Here is a 13,767-nt window from a genome sequence, read left to right on the forward strand (position 1 = left end):
CAATCGATTAAAAAGGACTATGGATTAAAGCATTTAATGTCAATGGCCATTCTAAGCTGAATGTGCCTGCTCTCGTCAGATCGCAGAAGTTACACAGCTTAAGGCCTCGCTAGTACCAGTGTGGGAGACTGTCTGGGAATCCGTGGTGCTGTTGAATTTTTATTATGTCGTTTAGATTTTGTTTCACAATCGATTAAAAAGGACTATGGATTAAAGCATTTAATATCAATGGCCATTCTAAGCTGAATGTCCCTGCTCTCGTCAGATCGCAGAAGTTACACAGCTTAAGGCCTTGCTAGTACTAGTGTGGGAGACTGTCTGGGAATCCGTGGTGTGGTTGACTTTTTATTATGTTGTTTAGATTTTGTTTCACAATCGATTAAAAAGGACTATGGATTAAAGCATTTATTGTCAATGGCCATTCTAAGCCGAATGTGCCTGCTCTCGTCAGATCGCAGAAGTTACACAGCTTAAGGCCTCGCTAGTACCAGTGTGGGAGAATGTCTGGGAATAAGTGGTGCGGTTGGCTTTTTATTATGTCGTTTAGATTTTGTTTCACAATCGATTAAAGAGGACTATGGATTAAAGCATTTAATGTCAATGGCCATTCTAAGCTGAATGTGCCTGCTCTCGTCAGATCGCAGAAGTTACACAGCTTAAGGCCTCGCTAGTACCAGTGTGGGAGACTGTCTGGGAATCCGTGGTGCGGTTGACTTTTTATTATGTCGTTTAGATTTTGTTTCACAATAGATTAAATAGGACTATGGATTAAAGCATTTAATGTCAATGGCCATTCTAAGCTGAATGTGCCTGCTCTCATCAGAACGCAGAAGTTACACAGCTTAAGGCCTCGCTAGTACCAGCGTTGGAGACTGTCTGGGAATCCGTGGTGCGGTTGAATTTTTATTATGTCGTTTAGATTTTGTTTCACAATCGATTAAAAAGGACTATGGATTAAAGCATTTAATGTCAATGGCCATTCTAAGCTGAATGTCCCTGCTCTCGTCAGATCGCAGAAGTTACACAGCTTAAGGCCTTGCTAGTACCAGTGTGGGAGACTGTCTGGGAATCCGTGGTGTGGTTGACTTTTATTATGTTGTTTAGATTTTGTTTCACAATAGATTAAATAGGACTATGGATTAAGGCTTTTAATGTCAATGGCCATTCTAAGCTGAATGTGCCTGCTCTCGTCAGATCGCAGAAGTTACACAGCTTAAGGCCTCGCTAGTACCAGTGTGGGAGACTGTCTGGGAATCCGTGGTGTGGTTGACTTTTTATTATGTCGTTTAGATTTTGTTTCACAATCGATTAAAAAGGACTATGGATTAAAGCATTTATTGTCAATGGCCATTCTAAGCTGAATGTGCCTGCTCTCGTCAGATCGCAGAAGTTACACAGCTTAAGGCCTCGCTAGTACCAGTGTGTGAGACTGTCTGGGAATCCGTGGTGCTGTTGACTTTTTATTATGTCGTTTAGATTTTGTTTCACAATCGATTAAAAAGGACTATGGATTAAAGCATTTAATGTCAATGGCCATTCTAAGCTGAATGTGCCTGCTCTCGTTAGATCGCAGAAGTTACATAGCTTAACGCCTCGCTAGTACAAGTGTGGGAGACTGTCTGGGAATCCGTGGTGCGGTTGAATTTTTATTATGTCGTTTAGATTTTGTTTCACAATCGATTAAAAAGGACTATGGATTAAAGCATTTATTGTCAATGGCCATTCTAAGCTGAATGTCCCTGCTCTCGTCAGATCGCAGAAGTTACACAGCTTAAGGCCTCGCTAGTACCAGTGTGGGAGACTGTCTGGGAATCCGTGGTGTGGTTGCATTTTTATTATGTTGTTTAGATTTTGTTTCACAATAGATTAAATAGGACTATGGATTAAAGCATTAAACGTCAATGGCCATTCTAAGCTGAATGTGCCTGCTCTCGTCAGAACGCAGAAGTTACACAACTTAAGGCCTCGCTAGTACCAGCGTTGGAGACTGTCTGGGAATCCGTGGTGCGGCTGAATTTTTATTATGTCGTTTAGATTTTGTTTCACAATCGATTAAAAAGGACTATGGATTAAAGCATTTAATGTCAATGGCCATTCTAAGCTGAATGTCCCTGCTCTCGTCAGATCGCAGAAGTTACACAGCTTAAGGCCTCGCTAGTACCAGTGTGGGAGACTGTCTGGGAATCCGTGGTGCGGTTGCCTTTTTATTATGTTGTTTAGATTTTGTTTCACAATAGATTAAATAAGACTATGGATTAAGGCTTTTAATGTCAATGGCCATTCTAAGCTGAATGTGCCTGCTCTCGTCAGATCGCAGAAGTTACACAGCTTAAGGCCTCGCTAGTACCAGTGTGGGAGACTGTCTGGGAATTCGTGGTGCGGTTGACTTTTTATTATGTCGTTTAGATTTTGTTTCACAATCGATTAAAAAGGACTATGGATTAAAGCATTTAATGTCAATGGCCATTTTAAGCTGAATGTGCCTGCTCTCGTTAGATCGCAGAAGTTACACACCTTAACGCCTCGCTAGTACCAGTGTGGGAGACTGTCTGGGAATCCGTGGTGCGGTTGACTTTTTATTATGTCGTTTAGATTTTGTTTCACAATCGATTAAAAAGGACTATGGATTAAAGCATTTAATGTCAATGGCCATTCTAAGCTGAATGTGCCTGCTCTCGTCAGATCGCAGAAGTTACACAGCTTAAGGCCTCGCTAGTACCAGTGTGGGAGACTGTCTGGGAATCCGTGGTGCTGTTGAATTTTTATTATGTCGTTTAGATTTTGTTTCACAATCGATTAAAAAGGACTATGGATTAAAGCATTTAATATCAATGGCCATTCTAAGCTGAATGTCCCTGCTCTCGTCAGATCGCAGAAGTTACACAGCTTAAGGCCTTGCTAGTACTAGTGTGGGAGACTGTCTGGGAATCCGTGGTGTGGTTGACTTTTTATTATGTTGTTTAGATTTTGTTTCACAATAGATTAAATAGGACTATGGCTTAAATCATTTAATGTCAATGGCCATTCTAAGCTGAATGTCCCTGCTCTCGTCAGATCGCCGAAATTACACAGCTTAAGGCCTCGCTAGTACCAGTGTGGGAGACTGTCTGGGAATCCGTGGTGCGGTTGACTTTTTATTATGTCGTTTAGATTTTGTTTCACAATCGATTAAAAAGGACTATGGATTAAAGCATTTATTGTCAATGGCCATTCTAAGCCGAATGTGCCTGCTCTCGTCAGATCGCAGAAGTTACACAGCTTAAGGCCTCGCTAGTACCAGTGTGGGAGAATGTCTGGGAATAAGTGGTGCGGTTGGCTTTTTATTATGTCGTTTAGATTTTGTTTCACAATCGATTAAAGAGGACTATGGATTAAAGCATTTAATGTCAATGGCCATTCTAAGCTGAATGTGCCTGCTCTCGTCAGATCGCAGAAGTTACACAGCTTAAGGCCTCGCTAGTACCAGTGTGGGAGACTGTCTGGGAATCCGTGGTGCGGTTGACTTTTTATTATGTCGTTTAGATTTTGTTTCACAATAGATTAAATAGGACTATGGATTAAAGCATTTAATGTCAATGGCCATTCTAAGCTGAATGTGCCTGCTCTCATCAGAACGCAGAAGTTACACAGCTTAAGGCCTCGCTAGTACCAGCGTTGGAGACTGTCTGGGAATCCGTGGTGCGGTTGAATTTTTATTATGTCGTTTAGATTTTGTTTCACAATCGATTAAAAAGGACTATGGATTAAAGCATTTAATGTCAATGGCCATTCTAAGCTGAATGTCCCTGCTCTCGTCAGATCGCAGAAGTTACACAGCTTAAGGCCTCGCTAGTACCAGTGTGGGAGACTGTCTGGGAATCCGTGGTGTGGTTGACTTTTTATTATGTCGTTTAGATTTTGTTTCACAATCGATTAAAAAGGACTATGGATTAAAGCATTTATTGTCAATGGCCATTCTAAGCCGAATGTGCCTGCTCTCGTCAGATCGCAGAAGTTACACAGCTTAAGGCCTCGCTAGTACCAGTGTGTGAGACTGTCTGGGAATCCGTGGTGCTGTTGACTTTTTAATATGTCGTTTAGATTTTGTTTCACAATCGATTAAAAAGGACTATGGATTAAAGCATTTAATGTCAATGGCCATTCTAAGCTGAATGTGCCTGCTCTCGTTAGATCGCAGAAGTTACATAGCTTAACGCCTCGCTAGTACAAGTGTGGGAGACTGTCTGGGAATCCGTGGTGCGGTTGAATTTTTATTATGTCGTTTAGATTTTGTTTCACAATCGATTAAAAAGGACTATGGATTAAAGCATTTATTGTCAATGGCCATTCTAAGCTGAATGTCCCTGCTCTCGTCAGATCGCAGAAGTTACACAGCTTAAGGCCTCGCTAGTACCAGTGTGGGAGACTGTCTGGGAATCCGTGGTGCGGTTGACTTTTTATTATGTCGTTTAGATTTTGTTTCACAATCGATTAAAAAGGACTATGGATTAAAGCATTTAATGTCAAAGGCCATTCTAAGCTGAATGTGCCTGCTCTCGTCAGATCGCAGAAGTTACACAGCTTAAGGCCTCGCTAGTACCAGTGTGGGAGACTGTCTGTGAATCCGTGGTGCGGTTGACTTTTTATTATGTCGTTTAGATTTTGTTTCACAATAGATTAAATAGGACTATGGATTAAAGCATTTAACGTCTATGGCCATTCTAAGCTGAATGTGCCTGCTCTCGTCAGAACGCAGAAGTTACACACCTTAAGGCCTCGCTAGTACCAGTGTGGGAGACTGTCTGGGAATCCGTGGTGCGGTTGAATATTTATTATGTCGTTTAGATTTTGTTTCACAATCGATTAAAAAGGACTATGGATTAAAGCATTTAATGTCAATGGCCATTCTAAGCTGAATGTCCCTGCTCTCGTCAGATCGCAGAAGTTACACAGCTTAAGCCCTCGCTAGTACGAGTGTGGGAGACTGTCTGGGAATCCGTGGTGCGGTTGACTTTTTATTATGTTGTTTAGATTTTGTTTCACAATAGATTAAATAGGACTATGGATTAAGGCTTTAAATGTCAATGGCCATTCTAAGCTGAATGTGCCTGCTCTCGTCAGATCGCAGAAGTTACACAGCTTAAGGTCTCGCTAGTACCAGTGTGGGAGACTGTCTGGGAATCCGTGGTGCGGTTGACTTTTTATTATGTCGTTTAGATTTTGTTTCACAATAAATTAAATAGGACTATGGATTAAAGCATTTAACGTCTATGGCCATTCTAAGCTGAATGTGCCTGCTCTCGTCAGAACGCAGAAATTACACACCTTAAGGCCTCGCTAGTACCAGTGTGGGAGACTGTCTGGGAATCCGTGGTGCGGTTGAATATTTATTATGTCGTTTAGATTTTGTTTCACAATCGATTAAAAAGGACTATGGATTAAAGCATTTAATGTCAATGGCCATTCTAAGCTGAATGTCCCTGCTCTCGTCAGATCGCTGAAGTTACACATCTTAAGCCCTCGCTAGTACGAGTGTGGGAGACTGTCTGGGAATCCGTGGTGCGGTTGACTTTTTATTATGTTGTTTAGATTTTGTTTCACAATAGATTAAATAGGACTATGGATTAAGGCTTTAAATGTCAATGGCCATTCTAAGCTGAATGTGCCTGCTCTCGTCAGATCGCAGAAGTTACACAGCTTAAGGTCTCGCTAGTACCAGTGTGGGAGACTGTCTGGGAATCCGTGGTGCGGTTGACTTTTTATTATGTCGTTTAGATTTTGTTTCACAATCGATTAAAAAGGACTATGGATTAAAGCATTTAATGTCAATGGCCATTCTAAGCTGAATGTCCCTGCTCTCGTCAGATCGCAGAAGTTACACAGCTTAAGGCCTCGCTAGTACCATTGTGGGAGACTGTCTGGGAATCCGTGGTGCGGTTGACTTTTTATTATGTCGTTTAGATTTTGTTTCACAATCGATTAAAAAGGACTATGGATTAAAGCATTTAAAGTCAATGGCCATTCTAAGCTGAAAGTGCCTGCTCTCGTCAGATCGCAGAAGTTACACAGCTTAAGGCCTCGCTAGTACCAGTGTGGGAGACTGTCTGGGAATCCGTGGTGCGGTTGACTTTTTATTATGTCGTTTAGATTTTGTTTCACAATAGATTAAATAGGACTATGGATTAAAGCATTTAATGTCAATGGCCATTCTAAGCTGAATGTGCCTGCTCTCGTCAGAACGCAGAAGTTACACAGCTTAAGGCCTCGCTAGTACCAGCGTTGGAGACTGTCTGGGAATCCGTGGTGCGGTTGAATTTTTATTATGTCGTTTAGATTTTGTTTCACAATCGATTAAAAAGGACTATGGATTAAAGCATTTAATGCCAATGGCCATTCTAAGCTGAATGTCCCTGCTCTCGTCAGATCGCAGAAGTTACACAGCTTAAGGCCTCGCTAGTACCAGTGTGTGAGACTGTCTGGGAATCCGTGGTGCGGTTGACTTTTAATTATGTTGTTTAGATTTTGTTTCACAATAGATTAAATAGGACTATGGATTAAGGCTTTTAATGTCAATGGCCATTCTAAGCTGAATGTGCCTGCTCTCGTCAGATCGCAGAAGTTACACAGCTTAAGGCCTCGCTAGTACCAGTGTGGGAGACTGTCTGGGAATCCGTGGTGCGGTTGACTTTTTATTATGTTGTTTAGATTTTGTTTCACAATAGATTAAATAGGACTATGGATTAAAGCATTTAACGTCAATGGCCATTCTAAGCTGAATGTGCCTGCTCTCGTCAGATCGCAGAAGTTACACAGCTTAAGGCCTCGCTAGTACCAGTGTGGGAGACTGTCTGTGAATCCGTGGTGCGGTTGACTTTTTATTATGTCGTTTAGATTTTGTTTCACAATCGATTAAAAAGGACTATGGATTAAAGCATTTAATGTCAATGGCCATTCTAAGCTGAATGTGCCTGCTCTCGTCAGATCGCAGAAGTTACACAGCTTAAGGCCTCGCTAGTACCAGTGTGGGAGACTGTCTGGGAATCCGTGGTGCGGTTGACTTTTTATTATGTCGTTTAGATTTTGTTTCACAATCGTTTAAAAAGGACTATGGATTAAAGCATTTAATGTCAATGGCCATTCTAAGCTGAATGTGCCTGCTCTCGTCAGATCGCAGAAGTTACACAGCTTAAGGCCTCGCTAGTACCAGTGTGGGAGACTGTCTGGGAATCCGTGGTGCGGTTGACTTTTTATTATGTCGTTTAGATTTTGTTTCACAATAGATTAAATAGGACTATGGATTAAAGCATTTAACGTCAATGGCCATTCTAAGCTGAATGTCCCTGCTTTCGTCAGAACGCAGAAATTACACAGCTTAAGGCCTCGCTAGTACCAGTGTGGGAGACTGTCTGGGAATCCGAGGTGCGGTTGACTTTTTATTATGTCGTTTAGATTTTGTTTCACAATCAATTAAATAGGACTATGGATTAAGGCTTTTAATGTCAATGGCCATTCTAAGCTGAATGTGCCTGCTCTCGTCAGATCGCAGAAGTTACACAGCTTAAGGCCTCGCTAGTACCAGTGTGGGAGACTGTCTGGGAATCCGTGGTGCGGTTGAATTTTTATTATGTCGTTTAGATTTTGTTTCACAATCGATTAAAAAGGACTATGGATTAAAGCATTTAATGTCAATGGCCATTCTAAGCTGAATGTCCCTGCTCTCGTCAGATCGCAGAAGTTACACAGCTTAAGGCCTCGCTAGTACCAGTGTGGGAGACTGTCTGGGAATCCGTGGTGCGGTTGCCTTTTTATTATGTTGTTTAGATTTTGTTTCACAATAGATTAAATAAGACTATGGATTAAGGCTTTTAATGTCAATGGCCATTCTAAGCTGAATGTGCCTGCTCTCGTCAGATCGCAGAAGTTACACAGCTTAAGGCCTCGCTAGTACCAGTGTGGGAGACTGTCTGGGAATTCGTGGTGCGGTTGACTTTTTATTATGTCGTTTAGATTTTGTTTCACAATCGATTAAAAAGGACTATGGATTAAAGCATTTAATGTCAATGGCCATTTTAAGCTGAATGTGCCTGCTCTCGTTAGATCGCAGAAGTTACACACCTTAACGCCTCGCTAGTACCAGTGTGGGAGACTGTCTGGGAATCCGTGGTGCGGTTGACTTTTTATTATGTCGTTTAGATTTTGTTTCATAATCGATTAAAAAGGACTATGGATTAAAGCATTTAATGTCAATGGCCATTCTAAGCTGAATGTGCCTGCTCTCGTCAGATCGCAGAAGTTACACAGCTTAAGGCCTCGCTAGTACCAGTGTGGGAGACTGTCTGGGAATCCGTGGTGCTGTTGAATTTTTATTATGTCGTTTAGATTTTGTTTCACAATCGATTAAAAAGGACTATGGATTAAAGCATTTAATATCAATGGCCATTCTAAGCTGAATGTCCCTGCTCTCGTCAGATTGCAGAAGTTACACAGCTTAAGGCCTTGCTAGTACTAGTGTGGGAGACTGTCTGGGAATCCGTGGTGTGGTTGACTTTTTATTATGTTGTTTAGATTTTGTTTCACAATCGATTAAAAAGGACTATGGATTAAAGCATTTATTGTCAATGGCCATTCTAAGCCGAATGTGCCTGCTCTCGTCAGATCGCAGAAGTTACACAGCTTAAGGCCTCGCTAGTACCAGTGTGGGAGAATGTCTGGGAATAAGTGGTGCGGTTGGCTTTTTATTATGTCGTTTAGATTTTGTTTCACAATCGATTAAAGAGGACTATGGATTAAAGCATTTAATGTCAATGGCCATTCTAAGCTGAATGTGCCTGCTCTCGTCAGATCGCAGAAGTTACACAGCTTAAGGCCTCGCTAGTACCAGTGTGGGAGACTGTCTGGGAATCCGTGGTGCGGTTGACTTTTTATTATGTCGTTTAGATTTTGTTTCACAATAGATTAAATAGGACTATGGATTAAAGCATTTAATGTCAATGGCCATTCTAAGCTGAATGTGCCTGCTCTCATCAGAACGCAGAAGTTACACAGCTTAAGGCCTCGCTAGTACCAGCGTTGGAGACTGTCTGGGAATCCGTGGTGCGGTTGAATTTTTATTATGTCGTTTAGATTTTGTTTCACAATCGATTAAAAAGGACTATGGATTAAAGCATTTAATGTCAATGGCCATTCTAAGATGAATGTCCCTGCTCTCGTCAGATCGCAGAAGTTACACAGCTTAAGGCCTTGCTAGTACCAGTGTGGGAGACTGTCTGGGAATCCGTGGTGTGGTTGACTTTTTATTATGTCGTTTAGATTTTGTTTCACAATCGATTAAAAAGGACTATGGATTAAAGCATTTATTGTCAATGGCCATTCTAAGCTGAATGTGGCTGCTCTCGTCAGATCGCAGAAGTTACACAGCTTAAGGCCTCGCTAGTACCAGTGTGTGAGACTGTCTGGGAATCCGTGGTGCTGTTGACTTTTTATTATGTCGTTTAGATTTTGTTTCACAATCGATTAAAAAGGACTATGGATTAAAGCATTTAATGTCAATGGCCATTCTAAGCTGAATGTGCCTGCTCTCGTTAGATCGCAGAAGTTACATAGCTTAACGCCTCGCTAGTACAAGTGTGGGAGACTGTCTGGGAATCCGTGGTGCGGTTGAATTTTTATTATGTCGTTTAGATTTTGTTTCACAATCGATTAAAAAGGACTATGGATTAAAGCATTTATTGTCAATGGCCATTCTAAGCTGAATGTCCCTGCTCTCGTCAGATCGCAGAAGTTACACAGCTTAAGGCCTCGCTAGTACCAGTGTGGGAGACTGTCTGGGAATCCGTGGTGCGGTTGACTTTTTATTATGTCGTTTAGATTTTGTTTCACAATCGATTAAAAAGGACTATGGATTAAAGCATTTAATGTCAAAGGCCATTCTAAGCTGAATGTGCCTGCTCTCGTCAGATCGCAGAAGTTACACAGCTTAAGGCCTCGCTAGTACCAGTGTGGGAGACTGTCTGTGAATCCGTGGTGCGGTTGACTTTTTATTATGTCGTTTAGATTTTGTTTCACAATAGATTAAATAGGACTATGGATTAAGGCTTTAAATGTCAATGGCCATTCTAAGCTGAATGTGCCTGCTCTCGTCAGATCGCAGAAGTTACACAGCTTAAGGTCTCGCTAGTACCAGTGTGGGAGACTGTCTGGGAATCCGTGGTGCGGTTGACTTTTTATTATGTCGTTTAGATTTTGTTTCACAATCGATTAAAAAGGACTATGGATTAAAGCATTTAATGTCAATGGCCATTCTAAGCTGAATGTCCCTGCTCTCGTCAGATCGCAGAAGTTACACAGCTTAAGGCCTCGCTAGTACCATTGTGGGAGACTGTCTGGGAATCCGTGGTGCGGTTGACTTTTTATTATGTCGTTTAGATTTTGTTTCACAATCGATTAAAAAGGACTATGGATTAAAGCATTTAATGTCAATGGCCATTCTAAGCTGAATGTGCCTGCTCTCGTCAGATCGCAGAAGTTACACAGCTTAAGGCCTCGCTAGTACCAGTGTGGGAGACTGTGAATCCGTGGTGCCGTTGACTTTTTATTATGTCGTTTAGATTTTGTTTCACAATCGATTAAAAAGGACTATGGATTAAAGCATTTAATGTCAATGGCCATTCTAAGCTGAATGTGCCTGCTCTCGTCAGATCGCAGAAGTTACACAGCTTAAGGCCTCGCTAGTACCAGTGTGGGAGACTGTCTGGGAATCCGTGGTGCGGTTGACTTTTTATTATGTCGTTTAGATTTTGTTTCACAATAGATTAAATAGGACTATGGATTAAAGCATTTATCGTCAATGGCCATTCTAAGCTGAATGTCACTGCTCTCGTCAGAACGTAGAAATTGCACAGCTTAAGGCCTCGCTAGTACCAGTGTGGGAGATTGTCTGGGAATCCGAGGTGCGGTTGACTTTTTATTATGTCGTTTAGATTTTTTTCACAATCAATTAAAAAGGACTATGGATTAAAGCATTTAATGTCAATGGCCATTCTAAGCTGAATGTGCCTGCTCTCGTCAGATCGCAGAAGTTACACAGCTTAAGGCCTTGCTAGTACCAGTGTGGGAGACTGTCTGGGAATCCGTGGTGCGAGTTTACTTTTTATTATGTCGTTTAGATTTTGTTTCACAATAGATTAAATAGGACTATGGATTAAAGCATTTAACGACAATGGCCATTCTAAGCTGAATGTGCCTGCTCTCGTCAGAACGCAGAAGTTACACAGCTTAAGCCCTCGCTAGTACCAGTGTTGGAGACTGTCTGGGAATCCGTGGTGCGGTAGAATTTTTATTATGTCGTTTAGATTTTGTTTCACAATCGATTAAAAAGGACTATGGATTAAGCTTTTAAGGTCAATGGCCATTCTAAGCTGAATGTCCCTGCTCTCGTCAGATTGCAGAAGTTACACAGCTTAAGGCCTCGCTAGTACCAGTGTGGGAGACTGTCTGGGAATCCGTGGTGCGGTTGACTTTTTATTATGTCGTTTAGATTTTGTTTCACAATCGATTAAAGAGGACTATGGATTAAAGCATTCAATGTCAATGGCCATTCTAAGCTGAATGTGCCTGCTCTCGTCAGATCGCAGAAGTTACACAGCTTAAGGCCTCGCTAGTACCAGTGTGGGAGACTGTCTGGGAATCCGTGGTGTGGTTGACTTTTTATTATGTTGTTTAGATTTTGTTTCACAATAGATAAAATAGGACTATGGATTAAAGCATTTAACGTCAATGGCCATTCTAAGCTGAATGTGCCTGCTCTCGTCAGATCGCAGAAGTTACACAGCTTAAGGCCTCGCTAATACCAGTGTGGGAGACTGTCTGGGAATCCGTGGTGCGGTTGACTTTTTATTATGTTGTTTAGATTTTGTTTCACAATAGATTAAATAGGACTATGGATTAAGGCTTTTAATGGCAATGGCCATTCTAAGCTGAATGTGCCTGCTCTCGTCAGATCGCAGAAGTTATGCAGCTTAAGGCCTCGTTAGTACCAGTGTGGGAGACTGTCTGGGAATACGTGGTGCGGTTGACTTTTTGTTATGTCGTTTAGATTTTGTTTCACAATCGATTAAAAAGGACTATGAATTAAAGCATTTAATGTCAATGGCCATTCTAAGCTGAATGTGCCTGCTCTCGTTAGATCGCAGAAGTTACACACCTTAACGCCTCGCTAGTACCAGTGTGGGAGACTGTCTGGGAATCCGTGGTGCGGTTGACTTTTTATTATGTCGTTTAGATTTTGTTTCACAATCGATTAAAAAGGACTATGGATTAAAGCATTTAATGTCAATGGCCATTCTAAGCTGAATGTGCCTGCTCTCGTCAGATCGCAGAAGTTACACAGCTTAAGGCCTCGCTAGTACCAGTGTGGGAGACTGTCTGGGAATCCGTGGTGCGGTTGACTTTTTATTATGTCGTTTAGATTTTGTTTCACAATAGATTAAATAGGACTATGGATTAAAGCATTTAACGTCAATGGCCATTCTAAGCTGAATGTCCCTGCTCTCGTCAGAACGCAGAAATTACACAGCTTAAGGCCTCGCTAGTACCAGTGTGGGAGACTGTCTGGGAATCCGAGGTGCGGTTGACTTTTTATTATGTTGTTTAGATTTTGTTTCACAATAGATTAAATAGGACTATGGATTAAGGCTTTTAATGTCAATGGCCATTCTAAGCTGAATGTGCCTGCTCTCGTCAGATCGCAGAAGTTACACAGCTTAAGGCCTCGCTAGTACCAGTGTGGGAGACTGTCTGGGAATTCGTGGTGCGGTTGACTTTTTATTATGTCGTTTAGATTTTGTTTCACAATCGATTAAAAAGGACTATGGATTAAAGCATTTAATGTCAATGGCCATTCTAAGCTGAATGTGCCTGCTCTCGTTAGATCGCAGAAGTTACACACCTTAACGCCTCGCTAGTACCAGTGTGGGAGACTGTCTGGGAATCCGTGGTGCGGTTGACTTTTTATTATGTTGTTTAGATTTTGTTTCACAATAGATTAAATAGGACTATGGATTAAGGCTTTTAATGGCAATGGCCATTCTAAGCTGAATGTGCCTGCTCTCGTCAGATCGCAGAAGTTATGCAGCTTAAGGCCTCGTTAGTACCAGTGTGGGAGACTGTCTGGGAATACGTGGTGCGGTTGACTTTTTGTTATGTCGTTTAGATTTTGTTTCACAATCGATTAAAAAGGACTATGAATTAAAGCATTTAATGTCAATGGCCATTCTAAGCTGAATGTGCCTGCTCTCGTTAGATCGCAGAAGTTACACACCTTAACGCCTCGCTAGTACCAGTGTGGGAGACTGTCTGGGAATCCGTGGTGCGGTTGACTTTTTATTATGTCGTTTAGATTTTGTTTCACAATCGATTAAAAAGGACTATGGATTAAAGCATTTAATGTCAATGGCCATTCTAAGCTGAATGTGCCTGCTCTCGTCAGATCGCAGAAATTACACAGCTTAAGGCCTCGCTAGTACCAGTGTGGGAGACTGTCTGGGAATCCGTGGTGCGGTTGACTTTTTATTATGTCGTTTAGATTTTGTTTCACAATAGATTAAATAGGACTATGGATTAAAGCATTTAACGTCAATGGCCATTCTAAGCTGAATGTCCCTGCTCTCGTCAGAACGCAGAAATTACACAGCTTAAGGCCTCGCTAGTACCAGTGTGGGAGACTGTCTGGGAATCCGAGGTGCGGTTGACTTTTTATTATGTTGTTTAGATTTTGTTTCACAATAGATT

The 13,767-nt window shown here is 41.6% G+C and overlaps 63 pseudogenes; all 63 read left to right on the forward strand.

Annotated features, from left to right (window-relative positions):
- The first annotated feature begins 38 nt into the window (after window positions 1–38).
- Window positions 39–157, forward strand: LOC142736820 (5S ribosomal RNA; annotated as a pseudogene).
- A 67-nt stretch (window positions 158–224) lies between these two features.
- Window positions 225–343, forward strand: LOC142683590 (5S ribosomal RNA; annotated as a pseudogene).
- A 253-nt stretch (window positions 344–596) lies between these two features.
- LOC142697716 (5S ribosomal RNA) lies at window positions 597–715 on the forward strand (annotated as a pseudogene).
- A 67-nt stretch (window positions 716–782) lies between these two features.
- On the forward strand, window positions 783–901 carry LOC142736403 (5S ribosomal RNA; annotated as a pseudogene).
- A 67-nt stretch (window positions 902–968) lies between these two features.
- LOC142738428 (5S ribosomal RNA) lies at window positions 969–1,087 on the forward strand (annotated as a pseudogene).
- Window positions 1,088–1,153: 66 nt separating this feature from the next.
- On the forward strand, window positions 1,154–1,272 carry LOC142732958 (5S ribosomal RNA; annotated as a pseudogene).
- Window positions 1,273–1,339: 67 nt separating this feature from the next.
- LOC142731477 (5S ribosomal RNA) lies at window positions 1,340–1,458 on the forward strand (annotated as a pseudogene).
- A 253-nt stretch (window positions 1,459–1,711) lies between these two features.
- LOC142699166 (5S ribosomal RNA) lies at window positions 1,712–1,830 on the forward strand (annotated as a pseudogene).
- Window positions 1,831–2,083: 253 nt separating this feature from the next.
- On the forward strand, window positions 2,084–2,202 carry LOC142736839 (5S ribosomal RNA; annotated as a pseudogene).
- Window positions 2,203–2,269: 67 nt separating this feature from the next.
- On the forward strand, window positions 2,270–2,388 carry LOC142736477 (5S ribosomal RNA; annotated as a pseudogene).
- Window positions 2,389–2,455: 67 nt separating this feature from the next.
- Window positions 2,456–2,574, forward strand: LOC142704049 (5S ribosomal RNA; annotated as a pseudogene).
- A 67-nt stretch (window positions 2,575–2,641) lies between these two features.
- LOC142736832 (5S ribosomal RNA) lies at window positions 2,642–2,760 on the forward strand (annotated as a pseudogene).
- A 67-nt stretch (window positions 2,761–2,827) lies between these two features.
- Window positions 2,828–2,946, forward strand: LOC142683610 (5S ribosomal RNA; annotated as a pseudogene).
- Window positions 2,947–3,013: 67 nt separating this feature from the next.
- LOC142738064 (5S ribosomal RNA) lies at window positions 3,014–3,132 on the forward strand (annotated as a pseudogene).
- A 253-nt stretch (window positions 3,133–3,385) lies between these two features.
- LOC142697838 (5S ribosomal RNA) lies at window positions 3,386–3,504 on the forward strand (annotated as a pseudogene).
- A 67-nt stretch (window positions 3,505–3,571) lies between these two features.
- On the forward strand, window positions 3,572–3,690 carry LOC142736404 (5S ribosomal RNA; annotated as a pseudogene).
- A 67-nt stretch (window positions 3,691–3,757) lies between these two features.
- Window positions 3,758–3,876, forward strand: LOC142736362 (5S ribosomal RNA; annotated as a pseudogene).
- Window positions 3,877–3,943: 67 nt separating this feature from the next.
- On the forward strand, window positions 3,944–4,062 carry LOC142738239 (5S ribosomal RNA; annotated as a pseudogene).
- Window positions 4,063–4,315: 253 nt separating this feature from the next.
- Window positions 4,316–4,434, forward strand: LOC142727082 (5S ribosomal RNA; annotated as a pseudogene).
- Window positions 4,435–4,501: 67 nt separating this feature from the next.
- LOC142681937 (5S ribosomal RNA) lies at window positions 4,502–4,620 on the forward strand (annotated as a pseudogene).
- A 67-nt stretch (window positions 4,621–4,687) lies between these two features.
- LOC142689511 (5S ribosomal RNA) lies at window positions 4,688–4,806 on the forward strand (annotated as a pseudogene).
- Window positions 4,807–4,873: 67 nt separating this feature from the next.
- On the forward strand, window positions 4,874–4,992 carry LOC142696087 (5S ribosomal RNA; annotated as a pseudogene).
- A 67-nt stretch (window positions 4,993–5,059) lies between these two features.
- Window positions 5,060–5,178, forward strand: LOC142736264 (5S ribosomal RNA; annotated as a pseudogene).
- Window positions 5,179–5,245: 67 nt separating this feature from the next.
- Window positions 5,246–5,364, forward strand: LOC142686808 (5S ribosomal RNA; annotated as a pseudogene).
- Window positions 5,365–5,617: 253 nt separating this feature from the next.
- On the forward strand, window positions 5,618–5,736 carry LOC142736265 (5S ribosomal RNA; annotated as a pseudogene).
- Window positions 5,737–5,803: 67 nt separating this feature from the next.
- Window positions 5,804–5,922, forward strand: LOC142732056 (5S ribosomal RNA; annotated as a pseudogene).
- A 67-nt stretch (window positions 5,923–5,989) lies between these two features.
- Window positions 5,990–6,108, forward strand: LOC142735441 (5S ribosomal RNA; annotated as a pseudogene).
- Window positions 6,109–6,175: 67 nt separating this feature from the next.
- LOC142737816 (5S ribosomal RNA) lies at window positions 6,176–6,294 on the forward strand (annotated as a pseudogene).
- A 67-nt stretch (window positions 6,295–6,361) lies between these two features.
- LOC142702329 (5S ribosomal RNA) lies at window positions 6,362–6,480 on the forward strand (annotated as a pseudogene).
- A 67-nt stretch (window positions 6,481–6,547) lies between these two features.
- LOC142697931 (5S ribosomal RNA) lies at window positions 6,548–6,666 on the forward strand (annotated as a pseudogene).
- A 67-nt stretch (window positions 6,667–6,733) lies between these two features.
- Window positions 6,734–6,852, forward strand: LOC142736350 (5S ribosomal RNA; annotated as a pseudogene).
- A 67-nt stretch (window positions 6,853–6,919) lies between these two features.
- On the forward strand, window positions 6,920–7,038 carry LOC142698015 (5S ribosomal RNA; annotated as a pseudogene).
- A 67-nt stretch (window positions 7,039–7,105) lies between these two features.
- LOC142698111 (5S ribosomal RNA) lies at window positions 7,106–7,224 on the forward strand (annotated as a pseudogene).
- Window positions 7,225–7,291: 67 nt separating this feature from the next.
- LOC142735576 (5S ribosomal RNA) lies at window positions 7,292–7,410 on the forward strand (annotated as a pseudogene).
- A 67-nt stretch (window positions 7,411–7,477) lies between these two features.
- On the forward strand, window positions 7,478–7,596 carry LOC142736610 (5S ribosomal RNA; annotated as a pseudogene).
- Window positions 7,597–7,663: 67 nt separating this feature from the next.
- Window positions 7,664–7,782, forward strand: LOC142736840 (5S ribosomal RNA; annotated as a pseudogene).
- Window positions 7,783–7,849: 67 nt separating this feature from the next.
- On the forward strand, window positions 7,850–7,968 carry LOC142736488 (5S ribosomal RNA; annotated as a pseudogene).
- Window positions 7,969–8,035: 67 nt separating this feature from the next.
- On the forward strand, window positions 8,036–8,154 carry LOC142704058 (5S ribosomal RNA; annotated as a pseudogene).
- A 67-nt stretch (window positions 8,155–8,221) lies between these two features.
- Window positions 8,222–8,340, forward strand: LOC142736843 (5S ribosomal RNA; annotated as a pseudogene).
- Window positions 8,341–8,407: 67 nt separating this feature from the next.
- Window positions 8,408–8,526, forward strand: LOC142709198 (5S ribosomal RNA; annotated as a pseudogene).
- A 253-nt stretch (window positions 8,527–8,779) lies between these two features.
- LOC142698197 (5S ribosomal RNA) lies at window positions 8,780–8,898 on the forward strand (annotated as a pseudogene).
- Window positions 8,899–8,965: 67 nt separating this feature from the next.
- Window positions 8,966–9,084, forward strand: LOC142736406 (5S ribosomal RNA; annotated as a pseudogene).
- Window positions 9,085–9,151: 67 nt separating this feature from the next.
- Window positions 9,152–9,270, forward strand: LOC142695391 (5S ribosomal RNA; annotated as a pseudogene).
- Window positions 9,271–9,337: 67 nt separating this feature from the next.
- Window positions 9,338–9,456, forward strand: LOC142672742 (5S ribosomal RNA; annotated as a pseudogene).
- A 253-nt stretch (window positions 9,457–9,709) lies between these two features.
- On the forward strand, window positions 9,710–9,828 carry LOC142727093 (5S ribosomal RNA; annotated as a pseudogene).
- A 67-nt stretch (window positions 9,829–9,895) lies between these two features.
- Window positions 9,896–10,014, forward strand: LOC142681948 (5S ribosomal RNA; annotated as a pseudogene).
- Window positions 10,015–10,081: 67 nt separating this feature from the next.
- LOC142736267 (5S ribosomal RNA) lies at window positions 10,082–10,200 on the forward strand (annotated as a pseudogene).
- A 67-nt stretch (window positions 10,201–10,267) lies between these two features.
- On the forward strand, window positions 10,268–10,386 carry LOC142732068 (5S ribosomal RNA; annotated as a pseudogene).
- A 67-nt stretch (window positions 10,387–10,453) lies between these two features.
- Window positions 10,454–10,568, forward strand: LOC142688878 (5S ribosomal RNA; annotated as a pseudogene).
- A 67-nt stretch (window positions 10,569–10,635) lies between these two features.
- On the forward strand, window positions 10,636–10,754 carry LOC142698286 (5S ribosomal RNA; annotated as a pseudogene).
- A 624-nt stretch (window positions 10,755–11,378) lies between these two features.
- On the forward strand, window positions 11,379–11,497 carry LOC142737902 (5S ribosomal RNA; annotated as a pseudogene).
- A 67-nt stretch (window positions 11,498–11,564) lies between these two features.
- LOC142732969 (5S ribosomal RNA) lies at window positions 11,565–11,683 on the forward strand (annotated as a pseudogene).
- A 67-nt stretch (window positions 11,684–11,750) lies between these two features.
- On the forward strand, window positions 11,751–11,869 carry LOC142737129 (5S ribosomal RNA; annotated as a pseudogene).
- A 67-nt stretch (window positions 11,870–11,936) lies between these two features.
- Window positions 11,937–12,055, forward strand: LOC142737410 (5S ribosomal RNA; annotated as a pseudogene).
- A 67-nt stretch (window positions 12,056–12,122) lies between these two features.
- On the forward strand, window positions 12,123–12,241 carry LOC142709375 (5S ribosomal RNA; annotated as a pseudogene).
- A 67-nt stretch (window positions 12,242–12,308) lies between these two features.
- On the forward strand, window positions 12,309–12,427 carry LOC142698391 (5S ribosomal RNA; annotated as a pseudogene).
- Window positions 12,428–12,494: 67 nt separating this feature from the next.
- On the forward strand, window positions 12,495–12,613 carry LOC142736629 (5S ribosomal RNA; annotated as a pseudogene).
- A 67-nt stretch (window positions 12,614–12,680) lies between these two features.
- On the forward strand, window positions 12,681–12,799 carry LOC142736500 (5S ribosomal RNA; annotated as a pseudogene).
- A 67-nt stretch (window positions 12,800–12,866) lies between these two features.
- On the forward strand, window positions 12,867–12,985 carry LOC142709387 (5S ribosomal RNA; annotated as a pseudogene).
- Window positions 12,986–13,052: 67 nt separating this feature from the next.
- Window positions 13,053–13,171, forward strand: LOC142737422 (5S ribosomal RNA; annotated as a pseudogene).
- Window positions 13,172–13,238: 67 nt separating this feature from the next.
- Window positions 13,239–13,357, forward strand: LOC142709398 (5S ribosomal RNA; annotated as a pseudogene).
- A 67-nt stretch (window positions 13,358–13,424) lies between these two features.
- Window positions 13,425–13,543, forward strand: LOC142737056 (5S ribosomal RNA; annotated as a pseudogene).
- Window positions 13,544–13,610: 67 nt separating this feature from the next.
- On the forward strand, window positions 13,611–13,729 carry LOC142736641 (5S ribosomal RNA; annotated as a pseudogene).
- The last annotated feature ends 38 nt before the right edge of the window (window positions 13,730–13,767 follow it).

Source organism: Rhinoderma darwinii, chromosome 1, assembly GCF_050947455.1.
Source record: "Rhinoderma darwinii isolate aRhiDar2 chromosome 1, aRhiDar2.hap1, whole genome shotgun sequence".
NCBI classification, from domain to species: Eukaryota; Metazoa; Chordata; class Amphibia; order Anura; family Rhinodermatidae; genus Rhinoderma; species Rhinoderma darwinii.